This window comes from Arvicanthis niloticus, chromosome 10 (assembly GCF_011762505.2).
Source record: "Arvicanthis niloticus isolate mArvNil1 chromosome 10, mArvNil1.pat.X, whole genome shotgun sequence".
Lineage (NCBI taxonomy): Eukaryota > Metazoa > Chordata > Mammalia > Rodentia > Muridae > Arvicanthis > Arvicanthis niloticus.
The window spans coordinates 31053784-31080875 of NC_047667.1; the positions used below are offsets into that span (position 1 = coordinate 31053784).

General features: G+C 34.8%; 1 long non-coding RNA gene across 1 annotated transcript in view; it reads right to left on the reverse strand.

The window, feature by feature from the left end:
• The window catches only part of LOC143443793 (uncharacterized), a 98319-nt gene that overhangs the window by 49778 nt on the left and 21449 nt on the right, over nt 1-27092 (reverse strand). The window contains exon 2 of the long non-coding RNA XR_013113084.1: nt 11444-11511. This is a non-coding gene — a long non-coding RNA (uncharacterized LOC143443793). The remainder of the gene's footprint in view (nt 1-11443; nt 11512-27092) is intronic.

A 27092-nucleotide genomic window follows, 5' to 3' on the forward strand; every position in this document is an offset into this window, starting at 1 on the left:
TTACTCCATCTCTTCCTCTCAGTACTCATTCCCACTTAGCTCCTCCTACATATCACTCTTCCTGGTAAAGTAAAACTTTTCTCTCAAAATACAATTAGAGCATACTTATTCCTAATTGTACCAGTGAGGTACAAGATAGTCCTAATACCCAGTCCATCATTCTATTGACTAACCAGAGCCTCTGTCATCTCTTCTAACTAAAACACTTACTTTTGATCCTGGCCTTTTGTTTTGTTTTGTTTTGTTTTGTTTTGTTTTTTTGGCTTTAGAATGAATGTCAGCTGAAAACCATCTACTCAGATCTTTTCTCTCAAAGTAAATAGCCAAGATTGGCTATGAGACTATAGGTCTTCAACCCTGTCAGAAATCCAGAATGACTGAGTTAACTGAAGTTATGGGAAGCATTAAACATAGCTTCTAAAACTTAGCCAATTTATAGACACTGCTGAACACCTGAAAAGCCCCTATACTACCGAACATTGGAGCATCAAATCTTCAGCCTTCTGGCCCAGAGTCGTCTGACAGACCTTAGTGATGAAGGATTATTAAGGGCTGATTACTCTGTCTAGAAAGGTATAATCAGTGGACTATTCTGCATGTGTGTCCTTTTCTGGACAGTAATTTGTCTGTAGATGGAAAGAGGCAATTCTTGCCTAGTGGCTGTCACCACACAACTGGCATACTTCCAAGGATGCTCAATTTCTTCTTAGAATCCATGACAGGAAGCTGTCAGGAGCAGGCAGGTCTCTAATCAGAATGGATATTAATATATAAATTTTGTAGCATCAATTCTATGGACTTCTGATGTTTTGAAACCAACTATCCATGTAAAGTAACCTGGACTGTTGTCTGTTCACTCCTCTCAGCTATTTCTAAATAAAATATAGGAAACCTCCTAACAATAAACTCAAAGCCATGAATTTGCTAAGTCCCTTAACTCATAGGTTAACCATCCCAAATCAGTTAAAAAAGTTAAAGAAGGACTGGGTATAGGCCTTGTATTCCTAAATGTGTTATACAGGCACAATGCACATGAGAGTATCAATATTCATCTCACTTTTACATTAATAAGAAACTCGTACCAATGAAAACCTAAAATTTGAAATCAAAGTAAATTTTGTACCATTTAAGAAATTATAACTTCATCTTGATAATAATTATACAGATTTCTACCAATAGGTTATGGCTATGCAATAAGTCCTAGCTAATCCTCCCTGTTCCAACAAAACCACTAATTTTCCCTAGAAAGACAGACCATTATTAGCCACATTAGTCCCCAAGCCCAGGGAATAGGGGTGCTGACTCTTCTTTAACTTCTTCAAGCTTGTTCTGAATGACCATTTCTAACCATAATGTAGAGTAGAGATTTCAGATCATATAAGAGTAATCTATTAAAGACTGTTATAAATTAACTAGAAGCCACTCTACCTACGCCATCAAATTGAGAAATACCTAACTAGATATTCACAAATCTAGAACCTTCATTAAGAAAAAAAGCTCAAATTTCAATATGAGGTTCAAATTTTATATATTCATATGCAAATATGTTCATATGAGCATATTTGTAATTATATCATTTTTAGCTAATATTTAACATGTATTGGCCTCTGGGTATTGCATTACTTAATGATCACAATGTTCTTCTCAACCTTCTTTGTCACTATCTTTATTTTGTAACAGAAGAAAATAAGACAGTAAATATTAAATTATTGCCCAAGGTGACAAACTCACAAGAATACACAATAGAAATTTGAAATTGAACTGGAATGTCATTAAAAAATATTATATCAGAATACATGTCAACAAATTTCAATAAAACAAAAAGATGAAATATATATAAAAACTTTGTAATTTTGGTTTTTCTTATTATTGAAAAGTATACATTTTTCTCACATAATATATCATAATTGCCTTTACTCCTCCTAGTTCCTCCCCATACCTCCTACCATCCAGATCCACTCCCTTTCTGTGTATCATTAGAACATAAATAGATATCTAAGGGATTAATATAATACTATAGTATAAGATAAAAACTAACATATCAGAATTGCACAAAACAAGAAAGAGGAAAAGAGTCTTAGAGACCCACTTGTTTTCACACTGAAGAATCCCATACAAAGCCTAAAGGGGAAGCTATAGTATATTTGAAAGTAACCTAGATCAAACCTGTGCAGGTCCTGTGCATGATGTGAGTTCACATGAGTTTCAATCATGTTGGTATAAAAGAGCTTGATTTACTGGTGGTCTCCATCTCCTCTGACTTTTAAACTCTTTCTGCATTTTCTTTTGCAGGGTTCCCTTAGCTCTAAGGAGAGGCTTTTAATTGAGACATCAATTTAGGGTTGAGTGTTCCTAGTCTCTCCATCTTTACATAATTTCTGACTGACGAATCTCTATATTTGTCCCCATTTAGTGTAGGAGGAAGCTTCTCTGATGATAGCTGAGGGTAGATTTACAAGTATATCAGAATATCATTAAGAGTCATTTTATTTCTTCTATTTTTTAAAGAGCAATATGTAGCTTTGCTCCTAGCTCCCTAGACTATCTAGCTTCAGTTTTTTAGCCACTAAAGCAGAGTTGGTGAGGGGTTCCATTGCATAGAGTGGGCCTTAAGTCAAATTAAATATTAGTTGGTTACTCCCCTAAGCTTTGTACCACAATTAACATATCTTGCAAAAGGAGCACCATTGTAGATCAAAGAGTTTGTGGCTAGTTTAGTGTTTACATATCTCTTTTGGTATTATGCAGAGTACGTTTCTGTACCAAGAACACTAAAACACTGGGTTGAAGGCCCTTTGTAGGCACCAGCTGGAAGTTTTCTTGTTCAATGAGTTGTGTAGGTATTATTTTCAGTAATGGGACCTTGTTGTCAGTTTGTAGAGAACAACCTATTCTCTTAGCAACAGCCTGGGTAGTTTAAGGACTCCCATGGGACCCCAATAGCCAACAACTCAATTAGATATAAACCCTTATTGGTACTGGAAGCTTCATTCGGTGATAAGAGATGTCTGGACAAACAAACATCTGAAGGAACCACAGTAATTGAAACCTTGTGATTTTCAATAGCTTTCAGAAAGCTCTGTAAAGCCTCACTGAGAAAATGCATGCTTATGTTTCACCTTGGTACACAGTAATAAAAAGACTTTTGTGATGTACAACTTTGGTTGTATCATCCTGCAATCATTCTGAAAGCCCCTAGTCACTACAACTTCAGTCTTGACATGAGCAATTATAAATACTCAAGCCTTTATCACTACCTTCCATCAAATAACAAGATAAAAATCTATGTTACCATTGAATTAGAAACATTCTGATCTTGAAGGATAAAATCTTAACATAAATTGCAGACATATATCAAATATATGAATATTTTACTTAAGTAGTTAGAATAACCTATGTGCATTCATGCTTGCTATTAAAAAATTAAAAGAAACATTGTTGATTAGTCCATCTAGGAAGTTAGGTTTACAAATCATATACAATATATAATTTCATCTTGTAAATAACTTTAGAATAGATATATTTCAATGTTATGGGTTTAATTTATCTTACTTAAAATGCTTAATTACTAGCATACCGAAGTCTTGTGTGGAACATAGGTTAGGCTGGTTTGGAATTCTTAAGCATTTAAAAAGCAAACTGAAATAATTGAACTTGTAGATTCAATTTAAATAATATATGGAAATTTAATTTTTCAAGGTTATAAATAATAAAGGCTCTAAATCTGTTTAGTTTTAATTAAAAGTTAATTAAAAATTAAGAAACAATCAAACATTTAGAAAATATAGGCAGTATCCTATGGCACATAGGTGCAGGAAAAGACACTCTTAACAGGATGCATGTGCTTAGGAATTGAGGCCAATAATCGACCAGCAAGATCTTACAAAATGCTTCTGCAAAGAAAAACACTCAGTGTAGTGAAGAAAAACCTTGGAGAATGGGAGAATCTAATATATAAAAATATATAAATAATATATATAATATATAATAATATAATATATATATATAATATATTAAAAAGTTAAAGCACCAAAGCATCAAAACCAGTGATTCATAAAAAAAATGGGATATGAGCAGAGAATTCTAAAAGGAAGAAATAAAAATGGTTAAGAAATAACTCAAAGCATGTATGGTTATTCATAATTAAATATGAACCACATCCTTTGTCACTAAGAGAGTTCTCCAAAGAAATGGCCCTTCATTTTCTGCTGACAATTTTAAATGTAAATGATAAAATAGAATTTCCCTATGATAGTGAAACAATATCTCTACTATATAACAATGCAATACAAATAGAAACCTCAGTTCTTAGAATATCTTGCTTCTTTTGAAGTTGTTGGCCAGTGAGGTCTCAAGCTTTCTAGTCTATTGAACATGGTCTTTGTTACACTCTCCTAGAACTTAAAGTTAATATTTTATTTCTATGGCACCAAAGAAACCTGAGTTAAGGAATATGAAGAAAGCAAGATGGTAATGACTTAGAAGCCTCATTCTACTGGTTGGCTTCCATAGTCCTAGAAAATGATACATATGTTCTAATAATGACCACCCACTGGCACAAAAGCAGCATGAACATCAAGGCAATACCCATTCTCTTTTGTTGATTGCAATTAAGTCTAGTTCTACAAAATGAAGCCAATACTAGACATCATGATCATGCAAAGAACTTTTGGCTAGATGGATCATATGCACCAGGAAAAATTCCACTGCAATCGTATGTTAAACAGACATAGTATGAAAGAGACTCTTATTGTCTTGCCATTATACCCATAGATTAACACATCTTTCAACCTTCATTAGAAAAAGCTTCTGTTTATAGTAGATGGTGCTTACTACACAGGTTCACACATGGCCAAGAAAGAAAAAACAAAACAAAACAAAAAAATACTGAAAGGTATTCAGTCTAAACTAAATCACATATACTGATGCAATCTGTCTGCCCAATTTTCAGGGATCTCTGCTGAGGAGCAAAAGGAGTGCCAAAGCCTGAGGTGATGAATGACTAAAAGAAAAAGCATATTCTACTTGATCCTGCCCCCACTTTTATCTCTCCCCCTCCTCTTTCCCTCCCATGTCTCCCTCCTTCTTCCTTCCGGGATCATCCTGTTTCCCCCTCTATGCAGGACTGAAGCATCCACACTCAGAAATGGAGGTCAGTCTTGTTCACTATAAATATATAACATCACAAAGTATTCATTAAACCTCAACTGTCTCCAAATTTGAAAATAGTTTTTTTATTTTAATTTTTAAATTTTGTTTACTATTCCTTAATCAATTATTAGAACCAATATAGTTCATTTCTAGTGCTAGCTATTTTTTCTTTCTCCTTTCAATGAGATAACGTCAATCTATCCATGATGTAAAATTGTCACAAATCACTATGAATAGATTTGTATTTCATCTTGTATATTATATCTAATATACATAGAAAAAGTGTTTAGGCAATTTAGTAAAATTAATCTATTGTGATCTCTCCCTCAAATAAAGATAAAAGAGCTACAGAGAATCTTTTCATGCTTCCTTAATAAAAATTAACCCCAAATATTGTTAAATTTTGTTGTTTTAAAAGTAAGATACTATTTTAATTATCTGCACTCAATTCTCCACATATCTTATATATCAGCATACAAACACCAGCTTGTTTAGGGAGGAAGAAACATAATCTCATATTTTGCACACCAACCAGTGCTGTAATATAGTGGCATAGAAAGCCCAAGACTACTTCTCCATATACAATACACAGATATTTATAAATTTCTGTTATATATTTACCCCCAAATATGTAATCTGCTATCATGTACACTGAAAACTTAAATACTATCTCTGCTTCAAGAATAATCCCCTGTGGAAATAGACTGGCATCTAATCACAGTGACAATATGACATAAGCACAATGCATGATTCTACAAAGATTCCAGGTGCATCCTCTAAAAAGGAGGCATGGTGACTGCAAGACTCACTGTGATGAGGTTATGTCACTACTTAAAGGAACCATGTGAGATGAAACTTCAGGACTGGATTACTGTCATAAAGCCTCAATTCCATTATCCCCCCCCCCACTACTTTCATCTCTAGAAGAAAGGAGTCTATTTTTCCTCTCTGACCTGCAGTTACTCCAGCCATTTTGAACAATGACAATTCTCTATCATTCAGACACGGAAGCTGATGTCATTTTGCTCCCATTCCCTGCCTTCCACTGTTCTCACTACAAAATTTTCAAGAATTCTTTAAATGGTCCCAAGGCAATTTTCTTCTATCAACATTTTTTTATTCACATTCTGGGACCACAATAAGGCAAGCCATGTTCATAAGAGGCAGAGGGAAAAAAAAGACATTGAATTCTCAGACACTAAAATACTAAGTCTACAATAGTGGAGAAAGATACAAGGAGACACTAGGGGTCATTTACTGCTTCCAAGAACAGAAGATGGCATAGGTGCATATTTATTACTTAGAATGATGTGTATCAGGATCAACATTTAGAGTAAAAACTGAGCAGAATTGTCTCATGTTGCCCAAATCTGTCACTCAAATCCAGTCTTAACTGAGCATGTAGTAATCTGCGTGAATTTGACACTATATGGTTTATGATTTACCTAATAGAATGGTAGTGGTGCTCTCACAATCCTACAAATTATATAAGTTGAATGACACCTGTAATATCTGAATAACTATTTCATAAGGAAGTCACCTGACCTCAGTCTCCATACTTTCCCTTAATGACAGACCAGAGGATGGTACTGTAATGGCTTAGCTCTCCCTTCACAAATGAAAACTACATTTTTGATAAATAAAATGGATGGATACTATATTCCTGGGTAATCCTTGAGCTCCACTTTCAGAAAAACCCTTGCTAGCCTCCAAACAGTCACAAGACAGCATGAGAATAAGAATATCACTAGTATCTATAGTGTAGGATCTCTATATTACTATCATTGGCTTACCTTCATCTGACAGAAAACTCTATATGGAACCTGATATCTGATACGTAGACTAAAGTTCAAAAGGACCATAAGGATAACTATACTTATACCTTTCACTACATAGGTAATGTGGTCTGGTCTAATTCATTCAAGATGACTAACAAGAGAAATGGAATGAGAAATCGATAAACACACATTCTGATTACCTGCAGGAGAGGGTGTGACAGCTTTCTAGGACTGAACTCAGAAAACAAAAAAAGAATTTACAACTATAACTTCAGAAAGCTGACTTACTTTTATTTGACATAGAAAATAGGAAATAAACACAGTAAGAAAGCAAGATGCAGCTCAGCAAAATTGGCATAGCATCAAACCACACCCTCATTATTTTTTATTTTTAGCCACAGTGGAAAAAATTACTCTTCTGTCTTAGAGAAACCTCTCCCTGCAATGTATGGAGATAAATCCAAAGACCTTTTTACCTCACAAAATAAAGGATAGTTAACAGACCATAACTAGACAAGATATTTACATCTTTCCTTTAAGACACTGGAAAATTTTCTGAACGAAGGCATGCAAATAACACAAGATGAGGAGATAGGCTACAAGTACTATGTCCTATCAGGACACAGATATGGAAGCTAAGAGCTCACCGTAGGTGTGCATGCTACTACTTGGTCCATATAAGTTTGATCCTTTTAACTGTCAGCTAACTATACAGGGGAGAGGACATATGGGTATGGCTTCCTTGTTCTGGTGGGTGTTCCATGATGGTCTCCTGGCTGGGGACAGGGTGAGAGCAGGGAGGGCTCGCTACTGTCTCTGTGCTGCCTCTGACCTGTGGCCTGCATCTCCACTGTCTGTAGGTCTCCGGCCCAGCCTGATGCAGGAGATCGGGGTCCAAGGACACAGAGTGCGAGCAGGAGGGGAGATTGCCTGCCTCCACTGCCACCTCCGCTCGCTTGCTGCTGCTGTCGCTGACCCTTCTCTCCCAGGTGCTGCACCTGTCTCTCTTCACTGAGCCAGTCCAGGCCCGGGCTAGGCCAATAAGAAGATGGTAAATTGGCCAGCTGGAAAGGAGGCAGCTTGGTGTCCCAGGCAGGTTCTGGAAGAGCAGAGCTCTCCCCAAGTGTTACAGCTCTTGTGACAAAACTCTCGGACACCAGGATGATTCTTGAGCACACTTTACTTCCCCTAAATAGAGCCCTTATATACAGTTTTGGGGTGGGTTAGAGTCTGGCAGCAGATAATGCCTATTGGCTTGACCTGAGAGTTTGGAGATACCTCATCTGCATGTGGAAGAGTCTGAGGGACTGATGGTCATAAACCTCTCTGTGGGAGGGGTTGTTGGAGGACTGAAGCTATGTGAAAAGAACCAGGGCTTGGGGACAGAGGCAACTCCTGCTGTCTAATAATGGTCCGGAGTTCCAAGCTCGTTCTCAACCAAGCACCCAGCTGCTTCTCACAGCCCACCGGCCTACATCTTATCACATACTTCATATATATTGTCAATCAACAGATCCCAAGAGATGATGAGGCATAGTATCTAGTTGTATGCACAAAGGTAAATCCACTAGGGTTTGTTAGTTGTGGGCAAACTCAGAATCACAAGGAAAGCCCTGTTTAAACTCTATGGGACACTTACCTATTGCAATATTAAATGTTGTTTTTATTTCCTTAGAAAAAAAGAATGAGATAAAAGCTGTCTCCAATCTGTGCAAATTCACAGCTTAGGCTGATCCTAGAGCATTTCTTTCAATCTAAACCAAGTCTTGGCCTGGAAGATTCTAGGCTCCATACATCCTAAGCCAGAACCTGGAAGGCTTCAGTTTCCATCCTCTGTCTGCTAACCTAGGCCTAGACTGTTTCAGCCTCTGAGACTTATAGCTAAATAATCTTACTCTAGCACTTTCTGAACTGTAGTTGGCTGATTCAACTCAGCTATTCTGTCCCAGCTCCTCTCCAAGATTACTGATTCAAATAGGATTTCTTGGCTTCTGACTGAATTGCTCTGCTTAAAAACTGTCTTTAAATGTCATGAATGGAACTACTCCAAACCAACTCCTTTGTTTTGAACTGAACTGAATTAAATTCCATTAGTTCTCCCTCACTGCTCTCTAAATAGCCTCTCTTTCCTGTTTGTTCTCATAATAGTTGGGCATATCCTAGCTCTGACTCATTTTGTCAAAGATTTCTCTGACTGATCACTTTGTCAACCCCTCTATTAGATCTCCTTGTTTGTGATTAAAGTTGTGTATGAATGGCATATCTGTATGCCAGTCAGAGGGCTCAAAGTGTTTACTAAGTAAGTATACGACTGTATTCCAGCTAGATTATATCATTGGATATGATCTCTTTTCAGAGCAATAATACTGCTGATTTAAAATTGTTCTGTAGCTACAAATAAAATAATCAAATCAAAGATTTACAGAAAGAAGTGGAGTCTGCTGCAAGAAAAATTATAGAGATTGTTAGATTCAGGGAGGAGAATATAATATATAATGACTATATTATACAATATATAATATAATTATATATACAATGAAGTATAAAAAAGAAAAGTTATTTATTATACAAATTATCAAATTTGTAAGATTAAAGTGAAATGAAATACAATACAAAATGAGAGATCATAACCTCTCATAAACAAAGATAAAACAGATGAATAAAGAAAGAAGCTGAGAATGAAAAGAAAAATACATTGGATATGAATTTGCTTATGGAAAGTTTCAAAGACAGGATTCTTCGAAGGCAATAAACTTAGTTATGCAAAGTAAATTGTTACACCAAAGACTTAACAGAAATTAAGTCTTTCAGAAAATTAAGCAAAAACAAAAGATATAAAAAATCTTATTGAGATAAATAAACATGCAATGCTCAAAGTTTTAAAAAATATACTTGCAAGGCTTGGCAGGTGGTACAAAGTACAAAAGCAATTGCGGTATACAAAAATTAAGGACAAAATGTGTACAGAGTCCCCATATCTGTGCTCTAACCTCCATATATGCACTGTGACATCTACATGGCTGTATTTATACATGCCTTCATACATGCCAGGCATATACATATATCATTAAATAACAATAATGACAACACAATCATAAACGTGTTTAGAGTCACATGATTAAAAAGAAGAGTAGAATTCTATAAATTTACAGAGTGAGCTAAAGGAAGTAACTCAGTCATCAGTACTTAATGATCGTCCATCAAAACAAAATTAAGTAATGATTAAGAAAAATAACAAACATGCATGTCCATATACCTATGGAAGTCGATGACTGGTTTGAGAAGTATCAGAATATATGAGAAGTATTATACATAAACAACCTAATTATCCATTTATCAGATAAAAGACATTTAGTTTGTTTCTATTCCCTAGCTGTTATTAGTTCAGGAGCAATAACCATATATGACCAAGTAGACATTTGGTAAGTTATGGAGTCCATTTGGGAATATGCCGAAGAGTGGTATAGCTAGGCTATGTAATATATTTATTTTTAGCTTTTCTGATGTTTTTCTATACTGATTTTCAGAGTGTCTGGACCATCAACAGTTGAACAAACAACTTTTCCCCCACATCATCTGCAGTATTTGTTGTCTGTTATTTGCGTGTTATGTGCCATTTTAAATCACATAAGATCTCAAAGTTATTTTCATTTGTATTCCTATAACTGCTATGGATGATGAACAATTTTTGAGATATTTATTAAACAATTTTTATTTCTTCTTTTTTAGAACTATTCATATCTCTGATTTTAATGGCTCAGTTGCCTTTTCACACTTTGGTGTTCATATTTCTTTATGTATTCTGGATATTAATCCTCTATCAGATATATAATTGTCAGAGATTCTCCTCCCATTCTATAGAATTTCCTTTCACAAGGTTTATCTATGCTGAATCTTTCTGCCTTTATGAGGTCCTACTTGTCAATTGTCTTCAATTTCTAATCAAATGGAACCCTATTAATAACATCCTTTTATGCATGTATATGCTTAACGGTACTGTCTATGTGACCTTCTAAATGTTTGATTGTTTTATATTTTATGTTTAGTCATTTAACCCATTTTGGAGTTAATTTTTTCTGTCATACTATACACTATGGAATATTATTCATCTATTGAAAAAAATCTCAGCATTGAGCAGGGAGGGGTACATAAGCTTCCACCACTAGGTGAGGAGCTATTGACATTTCATAACATCTGGGAGGAGAGAGTCATAAAGACATGATCTAGATAGGTTGACTACACCCTAGGACAAACACTACTCTTAAAATATAAAACAAACTCAAGGGAAGGTGAAAATGGGTTCAAAATTGGATGCACAGGAAGGTTACTGTGATAGGAGCAGTTAGAGGAGCAGATATGTTCAAAATACACTGTGTAAAAATCTCAAAGTCTTAAAAAAAATTCTTACTTCTGAAATCATAAAACATGCAGATAATTGGATGGAATTTGTAAAAAACAACATTGAATGAAGTAACGTAGACCCAGAAAGAGGAGCATTGCATACTGTCTCTCACCTGAGGTTCCTAGGTCCAAATCTTCAGAAGTGACCATTCAATGTGGAATAAGCTCAGAAAATAGGAACCTGAAAAGTAACCATGGAGAAAAAAATCATAAGAAGAGGAACAAAAAATGAGGTGCAGAGCTAAACAAAGAATTCTCACTGGAGGAACCTCAAATGGCCAGAAGCACCTAAAGAAATGTTCAATATCCTAGGTCATCAGGGAAATGCAAATCAAAATGATCCTGAGATTCCACCTCACACCAGTCAGAATGGTTAGGATCAAAAACTCAGGTAATAACACATGCTAGCAGCTGGTACAACCACTCTGGAAATCAATCAGGCGGTTCCTTAGAAAACTGGAAATAATTCTGTCTTAGGACCCAGCTTTATAACTACTGGGCATATACCCAAAAGATGGTCCAACATATAACAAGGACACATGCTCCACTATGTTTATAGCAGCCTTATTTTTTATAGCCTGAAGCTGGAAAGAATCCAGATGTCCCTCAACAGACAGATTCAGAAAATATGGTACATTTACATCATGGAGACTCAGTTTTTAAAGACAGCAACTTTATTTGCAGGCAAATGGATGGAACTAGAAAATATCATCCTGAGAGAAGTAACATAATCACAAAAGAACACACATGATATGTACTGATTGATAAATGGATATAAGGAAAAAAAGCTCGGAATACCCATAAAACAACTCACAGACTATATAAAGCTCAAGAAGAAGGAAGACCAAAGTGTGGATGCTTCAGTCCTACTTAGAAGGGGAAACAAAATAATCTTGTGAAGTAGAAGGAGGGAGGGACTGGGGATAGAGAGAGGAGGACGAGGAAAAAGGGGTAGGATCAGGTGTGGAAGGACATGAGGGGGAAGTACAGAGGGTCAGGAAATTAAACAGAAGTGCGTTGCAGTGGAGGATGGAAAACTGAGGGTAGCCACTAGAAAGTCCCAGATGCCAGGAAAGCAAGAGCCTCCCAGGACCTGACAAGGATGACATTAGCTAAAATACCCAACAAGGGGAGGGAGAACCTGTAGAGACCATATTCAGATATTAGAAATGGACCACCAACCCATCTCAAAAATTTTAACCCAGAATTGCTCCTGTCTAAAAGAAATGCAGGGACAAAGAGTATGGCAGAGGCTAAAGGAAGGACCATCCAGAGACTGCTCTACCGGGAGATCTACCCTATATGCAGCTACCAAACCCAGACACTATTGTTGGTGCCAAGAAGTGCATGATGACACGAGCCTGATATAGCTGTCCCCTGAGAGGCTATGCCAGAGCCTGACCAATACAGATGAGGATGCATGCAGCCACCCATTGAACTGAGCACAGGGACCCCAATGGATGAGATTGGACAAAAACTGAAGAAGCTGAGGGGGTTTGCAACCCCATAGGAAGAACAACTATATCAACCACCCCCCACACACACCTCCCAGGAGATCCCAGGGACTAAACCACCAACCTAAGAGTACGTATAGAGGAACCCATGGCTCCAGTTGCATGAGTAGCAGCAGATGGTCTTATATGGCATTGATGGAAAGGGGGGGGGGCGGTCCTTGGTCCTGTGGAGGCTAGATACCTCAGTGTAGGAGAATTCTAGGATGCTGAGGCTGGAGGGATTCGGTGAGTATTGGAGCATCCTCATAGAATCAGGGGGATGGAGGAGTGGTTAGGGGGTTGTGGATGGGAAACTGAGAAAGGGAATAACATTTTAAATGTAAGTAAGTAAAATAACCAATAAAAATTGAAAAGGAACAGGTCATTATCATAGGGCAAGTAGTTTAAAGGGAAAAAGAAAATTTAAATGAGAAGGCTTTTAGTTATGGAGAGAGAATATGATAAATACATTTGAGGAGGTTAAAATAATAATTAAGGTATCTAAAAAGTCATAAAAGCATGTTTTTATCTACCCTAAATTGTATATAATGAATATAAGTCTATATTTACACATATAGATATATAGTATAAATGAAACTTTCCCATCTGGACTGACAATTCTTGTTCCAAGAGCCATAGAATATCTATCAAAATCTAAATATGAGGCATGAGAATTCCCTTCTAAGTTGTTGGTGAAGATTGTCTAAGAGATAGCCAATGTAATATAGGACATTGAAAGCAATGTGCCTTATGTCACACCACATCACATCAGACTCTTAGATTTCTTAGTTTTTCTTCTCCTGAAACCTTCCTTTCCATCCCCCTAATCCAACAAATAATCATTCTCTGAGCCAAATCTTGTTTGTTAAATTTAGTGCAAACTCAATTGGAAAATAAATTCTTGATCAGATACAATTTTATTTACAAAATTTACAGCCTCCAGTTCACAGTGGCTTTCACACTAAAGTAGCAGAGTTTAGGAATTACAGCAAAGACCATCAAAAACTTAAATGTGTACCTGAATGTGTACTCTTTCAGTCTCTATAGCAACAGTTTATAGATACGGGACATAGATTTTTAATTCTTCTTTGTCCACTTCACACACTTTCTTTGGCAATCAGTCAACTCTGATTATTTTATGTTCACAGCTACAGGAAGAGACCTATCTGCCTACATCTTTAGCTTCAAAGGTCCAGGTCACTAAGCCTTCTGATAACTTAGAAGTTTGATAGGTTATGAAATAATAAACTTTGGTGGGAAAATAAACTCAAAGAAATTAAGTCCTTTCACAAAGTTTTTGTTAGTTTGTGTGTGTGTGTGTTTAGTGTTATAATATCAAAATTAATAATTAACATCAACATTATTTTTCTTCTCATTTCTCCAACAATATTCAGTAGCATTGGTACAAGCAAAGAAAGGGTCAGCCTGGAGGAGGGGTTTGATGATACCAATAGAAAGATGAAAGATATTTAAGATTTGGACAGAGGTAATACTTAGCTTCAAGTACAAGTCGTCAGCATATATCATACGTTCTAAACTAGAAAATAATACAAAAAAGAGACCATTAAAATTCTGTCAGTATGGCCAAGGTTCACAGCAGTGCTCAAATGGTGACAATGTATTAACGTGGTGTCTCCAAAGAGGACCCAAGCTAGAGATGATATTAAAGAAGAAAAAAATAAACAAATTCCAGTTAACATAACTCACTGGACAGATATGGTGAGGTGTTTGAAAAATGAAATTTTATACTACCATTCTCATAAACTATAGAACACGTGTGAAGGCACCATGAACAGAAAGAAGTATAACTAACACTAACTAGTTCTCTAAAAAAAAATCAAGTCACGAATATGTCCTCAAAAGGACATATTACAACAGTTACAAATGCAGTATCATTATTTATAACTTTAACAAAATTGCTATTTTACAATGTTAACACACTAAAAAAATCTTAGACAGATTTAAATATCAGTATATAAATTAATTTTTTTCATTGTGTTTTAGGACTATAATACTGATGATCAAATCAATCTTGCAAAGTAACAAATGAACATCTTATTTGTGGTATGGTAGGGGCATATTATAGAATCATCAGTTTCATTAAAGACTATTGACTGTCACTAATGTATGCATGTCACTATAGTATCTTTGAGGCTGTTGTGCCTTGCTGGTCATTGATGTAGTTCATAGGCATCATAACTAAGTAGAATCATTGCTTGCCTTCCTCTTTTGGAAGCTTGTATGATACTTTTGGTATCATGAATGCTAGTTCTCAAGGAGGGTAATTTTAGAACAAATTTAACTCAGGTTTCTATATCTTGTTTTTGTTTTGTTTTTTGTTTGTTTCTTTGTTATTCATTTACTTGTGTGTGTTCAGTGTTACAGTATCAAAAATTAGTAAAAATTAAAAATTAAAAGAATCATTAGTTTTGTGACTCTCTTAATGGAATATTGAAGAAATGATTTTAAAGGAAGAATGATTGTATGTATTGACAGAGGCTTGCATATAAAATGCAAGGTATCACTAACTTTAAAAGCATACATGAAGACCATGAGGGCTCAACCCAATGCAAAGAAATACAGTTAACTAAGGAATGCAGGGAAAAATAATTTTCCATAAGAAATACTCTACCCATTAATTATCCAACACAAAATAGGCCTGAAAATGTATAATAGTAACATTATACACACTGAACAGATTATACTTAGGAAAAATGTATACATATATAAATATTTTAATATAACAATAATCAATAAAAAGACCTCAGGAATTTGAGGAGTAAGGGCAGATATATGAAAAGCTTTGGAGGGAAGAAAGAGGAAAGCAATATGATATACTTATTATTTCAAAAATAAAAGAAATAATAAAAGAAAAAACTATACTACTGTAATATTCAAATTTTTAAATATATTAATTTATTATGTGCTCATGTTATAAAAACTTTGTTTATTGTTACAATAGTGCATTAATTCTAAGCCTTGTTTTTATTTTCCCTTAATTTTATCACCAAAATAATTGAATCAAAACTGATTTCCAAAATCGATATAGTATGCCATGATAGAAATTAAGAATAAGTAAAAATGAAAGATACAAAAAAAAAAATGGTTCATCAAAAAAGATAATGACAGATCAATGGAGTATCCCTTTCCCAAAGTAAAAACAATGAATTTAGATTAGAAGAGTATTAGTCTCTTCTTCCCCTTCATGTAAATTATCCATCTATGTTAATTACTCCCCTCCATCTAAATTATTGAACTATGACTAGGTATTGTCAGATCACTGGGCTTATTCCTGAAATTTAGATAAATTAAGCCAAAGTAAATAGATTTTTGTATAGAATTATGCTACCTAGATTCTGTTATCCTTTTCCTCACCACTGGAAGGTCTGGCACTAACTGTTGAGATGTTAATGCCACACAACATGATCAGTTCCCAGGTCATCAATTACCCTGTCAGAACCAACTTTTGTGTTGGAAGGAAATAATCACCATGTACTCTGATTTCAAAATTCACCTGTGTTCAGTTGGAATATGTATTATGTGATCAAGTTCCTAAAGAAATTTAAAAGTGGGTCAACTAAACCCACTTTAAAAAATGGTTTCTTTCATGTTATTAAGGTTAACTGTATACAAAGATCACAGGGGAAATAGGATTACAAGAAAACTTTTACAGAATAATATGCAGTTATATTTCCAAAGACATCTCTTTTTAGATTAAGTCAAGTTTTTATTATGTAAATAAATTAATCTCCAGAAAAAATAGAGAAAAAACTAAGCCAAATGTCCTCACTATAGCTTACCCAACATTATTCTCAAAGTTTAGAGTTAACAAAAAAAGAATTGTAACTTGCTAAAGTTTTCTACCAAGAGAAGTTTCATACTACAATTTGTAAAAGAGCCTAAGGTTATATTTAAAGCTGTGATCAGAACCAAGCATTTGCATATATCAAAGTAAGGTCTGTTTTATGTATCTCGGCAGAACAATTAAGGATTTTGTTATTAGCCATCTGCCTTTTTTGGCTTTAGTTTTAAGTGAAATTTAAAAGAAAAGGAAACATTTGAATCATTATAAGCAGGAGAGTTTATATTAGACTGAAATTTTCTGCCTTGGTCTTAATAAAAGAGGCTTTCAACTTAGCTGATAAATTAGCTATATGTTAAGAATAGGTAATGGGTCAACTAGAAAATCTCTCATTAGGAAAGGTTCTGAGAGTTGGGAGGTTATCATAGGAATGCCAATTAAAATGTCCCAAAAGCTAATGCTAAAAACTTCTTTCCTACAGCAGGACTTCAACAAAGGTCTTTGCTCTTCATATTTCTCAACAGAAGAAGAAAAAAAATGTTCTAATCACTTAAATATTACAAAAATATTCTTGCTTCATTGTATCTGGGAAGTATGCAACTTACTATGAGAAGACTATGCATACATTTTTAGAGTATAAGCTGTTCTTTCTAGTGACAGCTTCTTTGGAATTTTCTGTGAAAATGGCTTCTTTTAATCAAAATATTTTCAGCTAATAATGCCTCTCTAGAGCTCACAAGAGCTAGGAAATTTAAAAACAAAAAAAAATTACTAATAAGGAAAGAAATCCAGCATTTGCATTTCATTAAAAGACTATTCAGAGAAATATTTAAATATTCAGACAAGGAGAAAAAACTTAAAATTTTATGACCAAGTTCAGTCAAATTACAATTACAATTTTTTCATACATTTTCATAATGGTTTTTTTATATCTCCTCTCTGTTGCACTTTGAATCCACAGTCCTAGAGTATATGAGTGTTCACAGGGAGTCCTCCAAAGAACTACAAATGGATCTATAATAAACTTGAAACATCAAAATTATTTCTTTGCAAGATTTCCTCCATTTTGGCCATTAAAGTAAAGGTTTAAAAGAAAACCTGACTCCTCTAAGCAAGTTGAATCAGTACACAGTACAGAAAACTCAAGTATTTTCTGTCTGATTAAATCCAAGTTCTTAAAGGAAAATTGACTTTATATTCTCAGAATGGCAGAATGTTAAGTCCTGGATAGAATCTCAGTGGATACCCAGAGTGGTCATGTGATGAAGAATCGCAGCATGCAGGGAGCATGGACAGTAAGTATGCTGAGTCCAGCTATATTACCACAGGTACTCACAAGCCTCAGGAGCTGCAGGGTCTTGAGAGAAACACAGTTAATCCTCTATGAAAAGAGTAGAAAACATTATAAATGGCCACCTCTTAACTGAGAGACAATGGGATCCCATAGTACAGCCTGTAAATTTCTACTTATCCTGCCTGTTTTTACTGTTTTCACTCTTTTTAAATAATAAATTAATTAATTTTAAACTCCAAAATTTATTCACCTCCCTCCCTACCCCTCAACTGACCAGACCTCTAAATTCCCTGGGGCCTCCTGTCTCTTGAGTGTTAGGTATATATTCTCTGACTGAATCCAGACCCAGAAGTCATCTGCTGTATATGTGTTGGGGGCCTCATATCAGCTGGTGCATGCTGCCTGGTTGGTGGTCCAGTGTATGAGAGATCTTGGGGGTCCAGGTTAGTTGAGACTGCTGGTTGTCCTACAGGGTCGCCCTCCTCCTTAGCTTCTACCAGCTTTTCCCTAATTCAACCACAGGGGTCAGTAGCTTCTGTCCATTGGTTGGGTATTTTTCACTCTTTAAATATTAATTTCACTTTAAAATTTTTAAAATATATCATACATCGAGTGCATTGTCCAGTTTCTCCTCCTATACCCTTTCTTGCCTTTCTTTGTTCAAACATGTTCCATTTATTTTCCTAGATAATTTCATTTCCATTTTCACTAGATAGATACAAATGAGATCTTGTGTAAGTATATAAAAATCTAGAAATCACAAATGAGAGATAACATATTTGCCATTCTTGAGGTTGGCTCTCATTTGTGAGTGACATTCTCTGGTTCTATCTGGTTTCCTACAAATGATCTAACTTCACTCTTCTTCATGACTTCCACATATCTCACTATATCTACATGTGACATTTATTCATTATTTTGTAGATGGCTATCTCAGTAACAGTGCTATTGTAAAAAAAAAAAAAAAAAAAAAAAAAAAAAAAAAAAAAAAAGGTGCAATAACTCTACATGCAAACATCTCTGGGATTTGCTAACTTAGAATTCTCCAGAGTTACTGGAGATGGGTCTACTGATCTATTTGAGGATTGGTTTTGTTTGTTTTGTTTGATTGTTTGTTTTCCATAAACCTCCATTATCATTTCTATTGAGAAGTGAGTACCCATTAACATCCCCATCAGTAGCCTTTAACAGTTCTGTTTGTCCATATCTTCACTTTCGTTATCTGACAACTATCCTGTATATAAAATTAATATTGATCATATGTAATCACAACTCCCCTTCCCCAGCTCTTCAGGAACCCCCAAACTCCTCACCACAATCTCCCCTTCTGATTCCCTGCAGAAACCCTCTAAAAGTCCCTCCCAACACTCCAGGAACCTCTGATTCATCCCATTCTTCTCAAGTACTCCAGACATATCCTCTGCCCCACTTCATGTTCTACCATTTCTTTGTTAACAGCTCACTGAGTACAATTAGTGTAGCTGGGTGATCTAGTTGTCTTTCCATCACATATTTAACCAAACCTCTAAGTCCTGCCATGTCCCACAGAGAGCAATTCTTTCTATACTCTGAATTTTACATTCTTTCTGTCTCTCTTCTGATATTCCCTGAGCCTTTTGGGGGACACTAGGGGCCACTGATATGGGCAACTCATTTAGGGGTGAAAATTCAGTAAATATTTATGTATATGGGGAGCTATATATTCACGGTGATGGGTAAGAGTAGTTTGGGTTAACTAAAACTAAGTTTATTTAAAAATTCTTATGGAAAGCAATTGTATTGGAAGCTAAATCTCAGTGTTAGTCTATAAGATATCTCCCAATGAGGCATTGGCCAGGATAGATTCATACATCCACAAAAACACAGAACATTGCTATTATTGATTATTGTCCATCAGAAAATGGTAGGACTCAATTGCTGAAAACACAAAGTATTTTGAACATAGCGAAATCAAGCTGGAAATGACCTGAAATCTTTTTCCCTGTTGACTCGCTCACCTTTCTTCCTTCCTTCCTTCCTTCCTTCCTTCCTTCCTTCCTTCCTTTCCTTTCTTTCTTTCTTTCTTTCTCTTTCTTTCTTTTTTGCTTTCTTTTTTCTTTCTTTTCTATTTTTCTTTTTTCCTTTTTCCTTCCTTTCTTTTCTATTTTTCTTTTTTCCTTTTTTCTTCCTTTCTTCCTTTTCTTTTCTTTCTTTCTTTCATGATACAACTTGCAATTCTTCAACTTTATTTACTTTTAATTCATTTATTTATTCATATCAATCACTGCTCCCTCTACTGGTCCCCTCCTCACAAAGATCCTCTACCCATCCCTTCTCCCTTTCTGCTCTGAGAAGGTGGGTCTGCCTAGTTATCTCCCATCCTGAAACATGAATCTGTGCCAGGAAAATGCTATAGAGGGTGTGGTGGGAGAAAAGACACATATGGTATCCCTGAAGCCAACACTCCGTGTTATATTATTAATGTGCCATGCAAAATTTGCCCATGGTCAACAGTGGCATTTAGGTATGAGAGTTACCAATTGCTTTGGATTTGATTTGAGGCCTATTCCACAGGAAGTATTTCAAGCCTAATCCTTTGTCAACATCCCAGGGCTCTGGAGGTCACAAGTCCTAGGGATGAATCTGCTACTGTTTGTTTTGCTTAAAGACATTTGTCCAGAATGATTCTAAGAACCAGTGAAGATGAAAGACAGTAAGAAGACAGTGCCTTTCAGACACAACCTGATTGATGCACATATGAATTTATAGTAACTTTGACCCCATCCATGCACAGGGACTGCAAAGGTCATGGCATAATGGAGTCCCAGTGCTGAAAGGGGAGGGATAATTATCCTTTAACCCTAACCTCAATCTTGGCTAAGGAAACTTCCCTCTGCAATAGTAAACAGTTAATGCAGAGAGTTATGATTTTTTAAATTTTTCAATCAGTGATATTCTGACTTGGGCAAGATGAAATCTCAAAGCCATTTTTATTTGTATTTCTCTCATAACTAGTGACGGTCAACATTTTTTATATCTTATCCTTTATAGACAGTTGATTCATTTGTTGGTTAGTTTGAATGACTTCTTTTTCAGATGACTTATTTTAGTTCTGACTATCAAATGTTGTCACATAGGAAGGTGGCAAATAGTTTTGCTCATTCTGTAGACTGCCTCTTTATTGTATTAACTGTGTTCTTTGCTGAACGAAAGCATTTTAATTTCACAAGGTCCTCTATCAGTTCTTGGCCTTAATTCTTGAATGATGGAGCCCTATTCAAAAAGATTTTACCCATACCTATTATCCTGGAGTGTTTTTCCTCCCATTTTCTCTAATAGTTTCATGTCTTATATTAAGAATTCTGTTCCACGAGGAGTTGGTTTTTGTGTAAGGTGAGAGATTGAGGTCATTAAGTACCACTCCTCCCACGTTCTTGGAAAATACTGTTAAGATGTTTTAGATTACTCCATTGTCTTCCCTACTATTTTCACTACTTTAGGTTAACACATTTTTTTTTTCTGAGGGGGAAATTACTCCATAAACTTCCAACTTTTTTCCTCTTAAGATTTTTTTTATAAGCTAGAGGCATATAAATATATGTGGAATAGAACAGATGTTCAGTAAAAGTTTGGCTTTTATTAGCTCTCTCACTTCTTCATCACCTAGAAGAGGAATAGACAAATAATTTCCTATGAACAAACACAAATTTACAGAATCAGAGCCACAAGTTCCATGATACAGTCTCATACTATAGATCTATACATTAGCATTGTTTTATATTTAACCTCTTCTTAAAACTTCATTGCATTCAATTACACAGGAATTCTACCAACATAGTCTATATACTATTGCTAAAAGAGAATGTACAATTAGTAAAGGGATTGAAAAATAACTGGTAAACTGTGTAATTATGTTTATGTGTATTTCGAAGCATATCACTGAGGTGTTTGATTTAAATGGCAGTTTCTCCTTATTCACTCTTTGAAGTTGAGCTCAATTATCTCTAAGGATATATGTGAAAAATGTCCTGCAGATAGAAAATGTGAGCAATAATCATGTTTTGGCATAAATAAAAACCTTACCCTGAATGTACAATATACTCCTGTGGGTAATAATCACCACTTATCATTCAGAAAAGGGTCTCCACAAACCCTAAGTACTAACACATAACTTAGACACTGCATGAAGTTTGACAGGAGGATTTGAAGTTTTTTCTCCCTCTTTTGAGTTAGTAAAATTTGTTCATATAGTTTACCAAGGTACTAACAGTTTTTAATATCCTTCTATCTCTACATTCTCTGTCATTCTAACTTATAAAACATCTTACTTCATCTTTCTTTTATTTTTCATACTGAAAAATAATTTAAAAGCTCAAAAAAGAAAGAAAGCTGCTGACTGGCCACCAAAATCTTTATTCTTTTTCCCTTAAATCACAAGCCTACAACTGCCTTTTCATGATAGAAAAGTCATGTTGGAATGCCTATTCCTTGTTGTCAACTTGACTACATCTGGAATTAACTAAAACCCTCATAGGATACACCTATGAGGATCAACTTTTATTTTTTTAATTATATCATTTGAAATAGAAAGACATATGTTTAAATACAGGTCTTTTGAGGTGGAAAATACACCTTTAATGGCCACACCATCTGCTCAGAGCATGTATAAAAGAAAAGGAAGAAGGAAGCTTGCTTTCTTCAGCTGTTTGCCCTCACTAGAGCTGAAAAGTCCATCACTTCACTGGCATTAAAGCTTAAGTCTTCAGTTCTCTACATATACTCAAGGCTATCTGAGATATCCAGCCTCATGGATTCCTGGATTCCTGGACTTTCCTTTGGAGGACAACTAATGTTGGAAACTGCAAGTCACTTTAGTAAGTCCCTTTATATATGAATATTTTAATATTTAATATGCTATTATATTATATAAATGTATATTATATAATTAATGTGTATAAATTATATATGTATATATACATGCAAATATGTATATAAATTTATATTCCTCTAGAGAATCCTGACTAATAAACATGCCTATGGTGAATATACCATAAAGGGGAGTGGTGTACATTGCACCTAACTCTGAACCACTGTTTGTTCTTTCCCTTCTTCTGTCTGATGAATTCTGATCCTGGAAGACTATCTATAAACTATCAATTCCATGAACATGAATCTTCATCCTTATCACTAGAAAATGTCTCTCATCCGGAATGTATGCAAACCTTTTTAGGTTCCTGCCAGTTTAATAATGAATGAAACACCTTTCCCAAAGGACTAGGAAGTACTTCTATAAATATAGAAATACAAAGAGCTATCACTCCAATTTCCTGGTCTCTCTGGCAAGAAAGAAGCCTAAATTCAGTAATTGGACAACTAGCAAACTCAAATGGCTATTAGAGAAAACTGGCTCACAATTAACTCAGTGCATCAAACACATCCCACTATCAACCTACTTCTAAAAACATGGAGAAATTTTCTACTAGCTTAGTCTAGCATTCAAACCAACTATTTGTTTTAGAGAATTTGATTTAATCTCTCCCTCTGACCTATTTCATGGAGTACCTATTATCCTTGATGATCTTTTTCTCACCTAATTTATTTCAACAAATTATACTTTGATATTCCCAAACAGTGAGTTTTGAAAATTTTATGACAAACAGTAATTATCTCTCTGAAATCCTGTAAATATAAACCTGCTTGAAACATAGAAATTGGAAACTTGTATTAGGAAGCAATAAGAAGAACAAAAAAATCCAAGTGCAAAGATACACTAACACAGGAGGGACATATAAAGTCTGTATATAAACAGATTGAGTGCGCTTAAAATATGTAAAAATATCAAAATACTAAGAATATCTCCATTATCTTCAAATGTAGACAAAGCATGACTTCAGGAGTTTGTTAGAAAATATGAAAATGCTGTGTTCTCTGTTTGATATAAAAGATGAGCTATGGAAAGAGTCCTGGGCATGGCATGAGAGATGTCAGCAGTTAAAAGAAAGAATTTGGAGATCTTCTAAGTATTAAAGAATACATTGCTTATGTAACCTAAAAATATCAATTAATAACTTGGAGGAAAGCATATGAAAGTAGCAAATAATCAAATATCTTTACAGTCTATCAGAGGTACGAAGCATTGTTTCAGAGTCTGCCCCTGAAATGCTCCCAGTGACAATTTGGTTAAGGGAAGAAAACACGAGAGAAGGAAAAATGGACTAATTCCACTAAGCCACCTATACTCCAAAGAGACACTGGTGAATCTATTGTCTTGAAATCCCTTGCCAGCCATGTCACAACAAATGGGTATATTTAACTGCATACTCACAGACTACAATGTCTATAACTATGTCTGTTACAATAGTTGATCTCTATTTTTAAATCTAAACTTTTGGTTTACCCATGCTTTAGTCCTTTAGTAACTCTACCTAAGCTGTCATTGCCCAAATTTACACATAAGCAATTAATGATAGATTCATTCACATAAGCTGCTTTTCTTTTCATAATTTTTTGTAGTTCCCATTAGGTCTGGCAGTGACCACAACAAATGTGATGAGAAGAAAGTGATCAGATTGATTATTTTATCCAGCTCATTTGAAAAAAATCAAAGAACCTTTGGTTCTTGGCAGGTTTCTACTGCTCACTTAGAAACCTGCTCAAACAACAGAGGATATAGGGCTACTCTGAAAACTAAGAAAATGGATTCACAAGCATGCAGGCATACAACAAAAAGGCATACTTTGAAGTATTAGAAAATGCCCACATGGTTTTTAGGATGGAAGGGTATACCATCCAGATATCTTTCCATCCCATTACAAAAGAACCGTGAGCAAATCATAATACTTTTTGTTCATTATACCATGATATGTGTATATAGATATTTGCAATTGATTAGAGTGGAGCTGAATTTCAACAAACAGCAATGCAGTGCTTAACAGACTTGAAAGGCCTAGATATTAATAAGGATATACATACTAATGATGATGAACCAGCTGTCCATGGAAAAGCTGATTTAGGGAGTATTCAGTTTTATCATTTTGACAGCTCGCATGGGAAAACATACTGTATTCATTCCTTCTCCTTGTGCTACAGTCAAATTAGAATTTCATTTAAAGATAAGAAGCCAATATCACAGCATTTTACATTCTCATCTGTATGACCTACTTATTTTTAATACTTTCTGCTAAGAGATGGGTATTTTTCAATGTCAAATTGGAATGGTTTTATTTCTTTTCATATTTTCTATCTTAGTGACTTTCATTAAAATGAAGGATTCTTTTTCCTCTCAAGTGGACTTTCTCAAATGCATCTTAGATAGTATTGATTTATTTTATTTATTTCTTTTCAACATTTTGAGGTGGAACGATATTTTGTATTTTTCTAATTTCTTAATTCATATGATTTCTTTATACTTAAATTCTCATTTTAGCATGTGTCATTCATTTCCAATTAGTGACAGATAATTATTTCTAATTAGAAATAGATAACAGTAATGTGTACCCATGTGTGTAATATTTTCAATAGCCATAATAACATTTTGATCAGAAGTACTCATTACTAATTCAACTTTTTAATACCGTTTTGCTTGGCAACTGAATTAAAGAGGACAGAAATTACAGACTAAATCAGAATGCAAAGATCAAAGGAAAAGTATAATATTTCCTTTCTGAATTTTTTTTGGAAAATACTCTTTTATTAATACAAATACCACTTGCAACAAAGAGCAGGTAAAACTCAATTCTGTGCATTGTTCACAAATCTACATTTCTGAGTTTTTCCCACATCACTCATGATTTCTTTCTTCAGAATACAGTGATTTAAGTTACTCAAGAAGCCTGCTTAAATAAGATATATTTATCTGATCTATAAAGGATCAAAGGATATGCATTACAAACAAACAAAAAAAAAACAGTGTTTGTTGAATGAAAATCTTATAGGTAGGAAAAGGGTCGAATAAACCCCACAGAAGACAAGACATTAGTTTCCTACCAACACTATCATGAAATAACCTGCTCTGAAAAGTTTCAAACTGATAATGTCATGTCTGTACTTTAATGGTATTTATACATAATGGAAGTGCTAAATAATGAAACTTCTAGGTGATAATTGTAAATGACCCCTTTTGAAAAGGCAGGGCCAGCCTTGCAACCCAGAAGCTAGGATTAGCCTAAAATGTATTAAGTTGACTGATCCTGCTATCAGCCATGCATAACAACAAACTGGAAAGAAGCCACACCCTAGACCACACAGACTTTTTTCTTATATGAGAAATATTCTCCATTGTTCTTTATGGTTGAGGGTCCCAATTTATGACAGATAGTTCACAAGTCAGTAATTGTTACTCTATTTAAGAATAGTGTATTTCAGTTACTCTGTATCAGTAATGTAAAAATAAAAGTCATGGACAGACACTTTATAGAAACAACAAAATAAAGTCCTGGTAGGCATTTAATCATTCAGCTTAAGTCTTTTAAGAACCTATAAGTGTTATGACTAGTCACAAGTATTTGTATATCAAAATGATATAGTACTAAATTGTGTCTCCAAGAAAATTCAGTTTAAATTAGAGAATTTAAACACTTTGTCATTCTAGATGGAAAAGACAAATGAATTGAATGGGTATCTTTTATGTTTATACAAATCATAATCATTCTAATCATTGCTTTTTATACCCCTATGAAGAGGCACAGGTTAGCAGCTTTCAGGAAAACAAGCTAAAATATGTGGAGACAAAGGTATGAAGAACAAAGTTCTGTGCTCTGAAGATTAAATAGAGAAATGGCAGCCCTCATAAATTAAACACACTGATTTAAGCAGATATCACTGTCTGGAGAGTACAAAACAATATAAAGTAAGTATTCTCATCTTCAATTTCAGTAGAACTCTTTTCTGAAATACATAATTCATGCTTCTACCCGGTCACTTTCTTGTCACTCTCTCAAAGGAAAGCAGAAAGGAAGGGCCATTTTCATACTAATCAGTCAAAGAATATTTACATTAGAGCCAACTGCAGTTCCCCAAGTGAGCACACTCAGTGTGGAAGCCAGAATGCCTTATGCGTTATTCAAGTATCTGGGCTAAAGTGGAACACTGGCATTTTAAAAATAAGACTGTAAAAATAAAATACCATTCCATTTCCTTTAACCTTTTCTTTTTACTATCAATTTTCCAATTAATGGCCTGAGGTTTCTCCTACA